The following is an 8,577-nucleotide window of genomic DNA, read 5'->3' as shown; positions in this document are numbered from 1 at the left end:
GCTCTCTCGCTGTCCGACCGCGCCGATGTCTGCCGGGCGCTGTCCGCCCAGGGCTGTCCACTCTTGGCCATGCTGTCTCCGTGTGCCTGATAAGCGATGATCGTGTCGGCAGGCAAGCCCAGCCTGCGCTTGTACACACGCCTAGATAGACAGAGACACACAGTGAGTGAGACACAGACAGTGAGAGACAGAGACACAGACAGAGAGACAGACAAAGAGAGAGACACAGACAGAGAGACGCAGACAGACACCGTCAGAAAGACACGGAGACAAAGACACGGTCAGAGAGACACGGCGAGAGAGATGAGACAAAGACACAGCCAGCATCGTCATTAGCATGGGTGGGTGAGTAGGTGGGTGAGTGAGTGGGTGAGTGAGTAGATGGGTAGTCGGTGAGTGAGTAGCTGTTGGGTGAGTTGCTGTGTGAGTAGGTGAGTGAGTAGGTGAGTGAGTGGCTGAGTGGGTGGCTGAGTAGGTGATTGAGTGGCTGAGTGAGTAGGAAACTGAGTGGGAGAGTGAATGTGAGAGAGTAGATGAGTGAGTGGCTGGGTGAGTGAGTGACTGAGCGAGTGGGTGAGTGAGCGAGCGAGTGGTTGAGTGAGTGAGCGAGTGGTTGAGTGAGCGAGCGAGTGGGTGAGTGAGCGAGCGAGCAAGTAGGTGAGTGAATGGCTGAGTGAGTGGCTGAGTGAGCAATTGGGTGAGCGAGTGGGTGAGTGAATGAGTGGCTGAGTTGGTATATGAGTATGTGAGTGGGTGGGTGAGTATATGGGTTAGTTGGTGAGTGAGTAGGTGATTGAGTGGGTGAGTAGATGAGTGGGTGTAGGTGAGTGAGTGGGCGAGTGAGTAGGTGGGTGGTCGGTGAGTGAGTAGGTGGCTGAGTAGGTGGGTGAGTAGTGGGTGATTAGGTGACTAGGTGGGTGAGTAGGTGAGTGAGTAGGTGAGTTGGTGAGTATGTGAGTTGGTATGTGAGTTGGATGTGTCAGTAGGTGAGCGTCTCGCTCACCCGATGGTAATGACGGCCTCGCTGCTGTCAGCGTTGGAGGTCCACAGGGCGATGCGGTCTCCCTTGTGTTCTCTGGTGTGTTACAAAATTATATGACTCTGAAAAGGCCTTCCTGCACAGAGTGCACTTGAAGGGTTTCTCTCCTGTGTCCTCTGGTGTTTTTGAAGATGTGGTGACTGTGCAAACTCTGTGTGTACACTGTGTGTCCACTCTGTGTGTGTACACTGTGTATACACTGTGTGTATACACTGTGTGTGCGTACACTGTGTTTGTGTGTATACACTGTGTGTGTGTACACTGTGTGTGTGTACACTGTGTGTATACACTGTGTGTATACTGTGTGTGTACACTGTTTGTATACACTGTGTGTGTACACTGTGTCCACTCTGTGTGTGTATACTGTGTGTGTGTATACACTGTGTGTCCACTCTGTGTGTACACTGTGTGTGTACACTGTGTGTGTGTACACTGTTTGTATACACTGTGTGTGTGTACACTGTGTGTCCACTCTGTGTGTGTATACTGTGTGTGTGTACACTGTTTGTATATACTGTGTGTGTGTACACTCTGTGTCCACTCTGTGTGTGTACACTGTGCATACACTGTGTATACAGTGTGTGTGTGTACACTGTGTGTGTACACTGTGTATACTGTGTGTGTACACAATGTGTGTGTGTACACTGTGTGTGTGTAGTAGGGGGCACAGGTGGTGCATTGGTCAGTCATCTCAGTCAGTCGACCCATGGCATCTTTTCATCAATTTATTTTAAATTTATTATTTTTAATTATTTGTATTATTGAAATTTTAATTTATTATTTTTATCTTTTATTTTTTGTTTTCTATCTACGTGACTTTACCGAAAGAACCAGGAACATGGTAGCGCATTCTCTATTTGTTGCAGAGGTTCAAGGTTCAAATCCGACAGGCATATCTGGCTACCCCAGTAACATTCACCACAACATGCGCAGTCTGCTTAACAGCGGATGTCAAACAAACCACTGTCACTTACAACGCACATTGCATGTTGGTGTCACGGTCAAAATTGTGGCAATTCCAGTAACACTATCCAGAAACTCCACAAGGGAGATGACGCGTCAATGATCGCCCCTTACCGACAGACTCATGTCCACGTGCAGACCGGTGCAGGGCCACCTTGTGCCACACAGGGGCAGCTGCCACTAGGGGGCGACCTTCCATTGTTTGAGATGAGGTTCGATACGAAACACCGAGTTGCTGAGGCAATAAGGCAAGCGATTTATGATACCAGCCGCTCCTCCTGGGCAGGTTCGGTTACGTACGGTGCGAAATAAGTTCCAGATAAACACACAGAGACTCACACAGATACACACACACAGAGACTCACACAGATACACACACAGAGACTCACACAGAGACTCACACAGATACACACACAGATACACACACAGAGACTCACACAGATACACACACAGAGACTCACACAGATACACACACAGACACACACACAGAGACTCACACAGATACACACACAGAGACTCACACAGAGACTCACACAGATACACACACAGACACAGATACACACACTCACACAGATACACACACAGAGACTCACACAGATACACACACAGAGACTCACACAGAGACCCATAGATTAACACGGTTGGCTAGGTATGGTGCGAAATAAGTTATATACACAGAGACCCATGGATTAACACGGTTGGCTAGGTATGGTGCGAAAGAAGTTATATACACACAGAGACCCATGGATTAACACGGTTGGCTAGGTATGGTGCGAAAGTTACAGATAAACAAGTTTGAGTCGCGGGCCGTGGAAGTTGACCGGGCGCGTGTTGCTACTGACAGTCGTTGAATACGGTTGGATAGACGCTGATAGAGAGACACACACACAGACAAGACAGGCGGACAGACACAGACAAGAGGAACACAGAGACGACAGAGAGACACAGGCAGAAAGAAACACAGAGGCAAACAGATGACACAGACGGACAGAGAGATGTTGAATCGAACACACTGAACTTGCTCCATTGAAAGAGATTCCTCCATCTTCGCAATGCCCGGAAGTCGTTCTTATTTTTATTGATTTAATTGCGTGTGGTGTGTATGTGCAAGCAATGTGGGATATCGATGTACACAGATATGAACAAGATCAGCAGATAAGACGTCTTTAATTTAATCGGTCTCTCCACTAAACAAAGGAATGTTGAACACGAAATATAAATCCCACGGCCTTCCTGCGAGTCCATAATTACTGCAGCATTGCTTCAGTGCAAGCCAACTGTGGACCGGTTTTGGTGGACACTGTCTGTGTGTACACTATGTGTGTGTACACTGTGTGTGTGTACACTGTGTGTGTGTGTACACTGTGTGTGTGTACACTGTGTGTGTGTACACTGTGTGTGCAAGCCAACTGTGGACCGGTTTTGGTGGACAATGTCTCAACAGCAGTGGGGCTTGCTTCAAGCCATGGTTGTGAACATCCAGACGTTAATCAGCAAGGAGCATTTCTAGTCAAAGTTCGACAAAATCTACGTCAACACGTAAGACAAAATTATAATTCGTGTTGTAGAGAATGTATCTCCTCTGCGTGTAACTTTAAGGTGGTATGCCTTGTAACTGATGACTGATCCGAGTGTGCTTCCTATGTCAAAGACAATGAGTTGCTCCAGATGCTTCCTGAAACACAAAAATACCTTTTGATCTGTATCACAAGAACAACGGGTCTCACCTGAGATATCTGTACAGGTTACTTCCAAAACATACACACACTTTGTCCTAACATCACTTATTCAATCAGTTTAACACGTAGGTTTTCGCGACCAATAGTGCGGCCTGGAAGCGTATTATTAAATAATACACATTACAATTCCTTATAGGGGAAACACATACTAATTAACGGATTACTAACATAGCATATAATCACTAACACACATTATAACTAATTACTAATCTACAACTCATTACTAATCATAACCATTGACTGATTACTAATCGATTATATAATTACAATACCCCCCCCTCCGCCTCTAATCACTGCACGTGATATGAGTTAAATAATGACGTCACCCTGCTGCCCTATATAAAACCGGGAGCAAGCGAGGGCTTTACCATTCTGGTGAATTGCCCGATGATGCTGGATGTATTTACCAGCGAAACGTCGTACTCAAACTGTAAATGTTGTGGATTCACTCTTCAACACACCGGTGGGCAAAAGTAGTGACCTATTTGTCTTTTGTCAACGTGACACTTTTTTGCTGATTGGCCGTGTCGGGTGGTGGAGGGTTACGACACATTTATAAATAACACTTATTCAATGTTTGACCCTTATAAAAAAAAGTGATGCATGTACACACAAAATCAGACAAGTGTTCATTCTAAAATATTGACAGGAGTTTTAACAAAATTTCATTACTGCAGTGAAATATACTGCATCAGATAACATCTGATTAAGCAATTAAAAAAATATATGCACCGTCTGCTTAACAGTGGATGTAAAACATACTATTGTAGTGTCATTCAAAACGAGTAGGCCATTGCATGCTGGCGAATTCTAAACATTAGCGACAAATTACAAAACTGAGATGAAACATCAATCATCGCCCGCTACTGCAGGCTCTTGTTCATATACTCTTTAGTTCTTTCAGTAAAGTCACGTAGGTAGAAAAAATAATAATATATCACGACGTGAATGCTTGGGGGCTTCTTGGCTCTCGCTCCTGGTCAGAGATCTCCCCAATCCACAGGTCCACAAAGACTGGCCGCTCCCTCTTACTCTGCAGGTTGAACCTAGGAACTGAGTGTTCAACTTCGCATTCTTGTCATTAAAGGCCTGTGACAAAGGTGCATCTATTGGAGCGACATCGTCTCAGGCTTACACATCTACCAGGTCTCCACTTTACTTTGGATTGTCTCGGAGGAAGTCCACCCACACCTCCACTTCCACAAACTGCTGGGAGTTGCCTCGCTCTGCCTCACAGTCAGAATTCTCCTCCTGCTTCACGTTGCCTCCATCGATGTGAAGGTCCGATTTTGGAGTTGAATCTTCATCTTCACATTTCACCTTCACTTCTTCGCTATTCACCATCACTTCTTCCCTCTTCACCATCACTTCTTCCCTCTTCACCATCACTTCTTCCCTCTTTACCATCACCTCTTCATATTTCACCTTGATACCTTTAAAAGTGTCCAAGCTGGGATTTTCTTCCGGTTCGTGTTTCACGAGGGATGGGCATATTGTGGCACTTTGACTTTCACAAGCTGATTTCAGACTCCACTCCTTGCAGATCTTCTGATGCTTCTGTGTTCTCTGGTGTACTTGAAGATTTTCTGAATGTGCAAACGCCTTCCCGCAGAGTGCATCTGAAGGGTTTCTCTCCCGTGTGTGTTCTCTGGTGTACTTTAAGATGTGATGACTGTCGAAACGCCATCCCACACAGAGTGCACCTGAAGAGTTTCTCTCCCGTGTGTGTTCTCTGGTGTACTTTAAGATGTGATGACTGTGAAAACGCCTTCCAGCACAGAGTGCACTTGAAGGGTTTCTCTCCCGTGTGTTTTCTCTGGTGTACTTTAAGATATGATGAATGTGCAAACATCATCCCGCACAAAAAGCACCTGAAGGGTTTCTCTCCTGTGTGTATTCTCTGGTGTTTTTTAAGAGCAGATGGCCGTGGAAATGCCTTCCCACACACACTGCACTTGAAGGGTTTCTCTCCCGTGTGTGTTCTCTGGTGTTTTTTAAGAGAAGATGAATCTGAAAATGTCTTCCCACACACACTGCACCTGAAGGGTTTCTCTCCCGTGTGTGTACTCTGGTGTCTTTGCAGATTTGATGACTGTGAAAATGCCTTCCTGCACATCGTGCACCTGAAGGGTTTCTCTCCCGTGTGTGTTCTCTGGTGGGTCTGAAGAGTTGATGGCCATGTAAATGCCTTGTCACACACAGTGCACTTGAAGGGTTTCTCTCCCATGTGTGTTCGCTGGTGTCTTTCAAGAACTGATGGCCATGCAAATGAAATGTCACACACAGTGCACTTGAATGGTTTCTCTCCTGTGTGTGTTCTCTGGTGGGTCTCAAGAACTGATGACCATGCAAATGCCGTGTCACACACAGTGCACTTGAAGGGTTTCTCTCCTGTGTGAGTTCTCTGGTGCTGTGTCAAATTTCCAGTCCGATCCGTGCTGTATGCATGCTGGTCGCATTGTTGACTTGTCGTACCGAGCTGCTGTGCTGACTGCCTTTGCTCCATCAGACCAGCGTCAGCTGCAGACAGAAAAAAATAATATCCACAGCATCTACACGTCAGTATCGAGGCACAAAGGAATGCATATATACAGTCACATGTGACTTAAACGTCTATACTTATTCATATATTCATGATGTAGTGAAAAAGTGTCCCAAATTCATCACACGGGCTGTGATGGCACACAGTGAGAGGGCAAATGGTTATAAACATGTCTGGAAGCCCTCGTATCTTCAAAATGAATGTTAACCCAAAACTCTAAGCACACAATTTCGGCTGTCTGGCTACAAAAGGAATATTTATAAGAGCTAAATTCAGCTGACATAGCAAATTATGTTGAAAACAATACTATTTGTGTTATGCTGAAATGCATGAATTAATGTTCAATCGCAACTCAGATGTCCTTGAATGCTGGGATGAACAGTTCCGACTTCAGCTGCATGTTTGTGCTGTGTTCACCTCCTGTTTCCATTCTTAGTAAGAGTTCCAGAGGAAAACAAAAATTAACTATTGTTTTGATATAATCTCCGTGTTCAATAGAGTTGATAGACTTTACTGCAAATACAAACTTTACACTGTCACACACTGGAGGTGGCGTGTCTAGAATCATGCCTGGCCACCTTCATCTGCTCAGCATTAATGCTTCCTCACTACACCAAGTAATTAATCGAGGATCAATTAACATAGCCGAGGCTAACTGGTGAGATGTTAACTGCCTCACCTGGTATACAGGAATTTCATTTTCTATCTACGTGACTTTACCGAAAGAACCAAGAATATCAATTCCTGCAGTCACCAAAGTTTTAAGTCAAAACATTCACACACGTTGACAAAGCCTCACCTTGTGTTGTTGTGGGCAGGTCGCTTCTGATAACAAGAGCGGTATAGCAGCTCAAGCGGGCTTGGCCTGCTAACAAAAGAAAATAAAAACTGCGTGAATATTTACAATAAAACAAAGTTACAAAGTGGCGAGCCGGGTGAAGACAAATTAAACTTAAGCGAGATAATTAAAGTGAACGCAATCAGGCGAGGGCAGGAGGCAAGGCCCCGCGTGGCTAGGCCCCGCGTTGTAAAGTTCCAACCTGGACATCGATTCCCATGCTCGCTGCTACTCAACTGACATCCCTACGAGAGAGAGGCTCTACCTTGGTAAACAACAACAACAACAACCACCACCACAACCACCACCACAACCGCAATGAGAATTTCTCACCTCGGATTCCAGTGCAGGAAGCTATCGCGGCAGCAGGTGACGTGACGTCACTTCCGGGGAACGAAACACGCTCCTCCCACAATGAGCGGCCCCATAAATAAATTAGAGAATGAATAAATTATGTTAATGTACCTCCCATATGTCGTGGGCAATGAACCCGTCGCAATAAACTCGCGACGGCTTTAACGAAAACATTATGTTAATGAGTTGCCGTCACTAGGCGTAGCTTTGCCCAAATAAGGATTGGCACTGGACCGCAATCGGCAGTGACCCAAGCGGAGGTGACGTCACGCTCAAGAGCGCGGTGGAATACCTTGGTGACATGACGTCACTAGCGAGGTACACCTCCCCCTGGCGTTTCACGCCGATGAAGTAATGCTGAGTGGTGACGTCACAGAGCGGGATTGGAGTTTAAGTTGATTTAGATTAATTTTACATTGCTCCCGCCCTTGGGTGCGTGGGCTCAGCTACAACAACGTGGACATTATTGTTTATACACTGTATGTATACACTGTGTGTGTACACTGTGTGTGTGTGTACACTGTGTGTGTATACACTGTGTGTGTACACTATGTGTGTGTGTGTGTATATACTGTGTATGTACACTGTGTGTGTGTACACTGTGTGTGTACACTGTGTGTGTATGTGTACACTGTGTGTGTGTGTACACTGTGTGTATACACTGTGTGTGTGTACACTGTGTATACACTGTGTGTGTTTACTGTGTGTATACAATGTGTATACACTGTGTGTGTATACACTGTGTATACACTGTGTGTATACACAGTGTGTACACTGTGTGTGTGTACACCGTGTGTGTACACTGTGTGTGTGTACATTGTGTGTGTGTGTACACTGTGTGTGTGTACACACTGTGTCTGTGTGTACACTGTGTGTGTGTACTGTGTGTATACACTGTTTGTGTGTACACTGTGTGTACACAATGTGTGTACACTGTGTGTGTGTACAATGTGTGTGTACACTGTGTGTGTGTGTACACTGTGTGTGTACACTGTGTGTGTGTACACTGTGGGGGGTACAGTCATCTCAGTCGACCAATGGGCATCTTTTCATCAATTTATTATTTCTCCAATTTTCTTGTTTTTGTTATTTTCTATCTACG

The sequence above is a fragment of the Petromyzon marinus genome, unplaced genomic scaffold (genome assembly GCF_048934315.1).
Source record: "Petromyzon marinus isolate PM22_M1 ecotype Great Lakes invasive population unplaced genomic scaffold, UKy_Petmar_22M1.pri1.0 PM_G_Scaffold_105, whole genome shotgun sequence".
NCBI classification, from domain to species: Eukaryota; Metazoa; Chordata; class Hyperoartia; order Petromyzontiformes; family Petromyzontidae; genus Petromyzon; species Petromyzon marinus.
Note: the sequence above shows the minus strand (reverse complement) of the source record.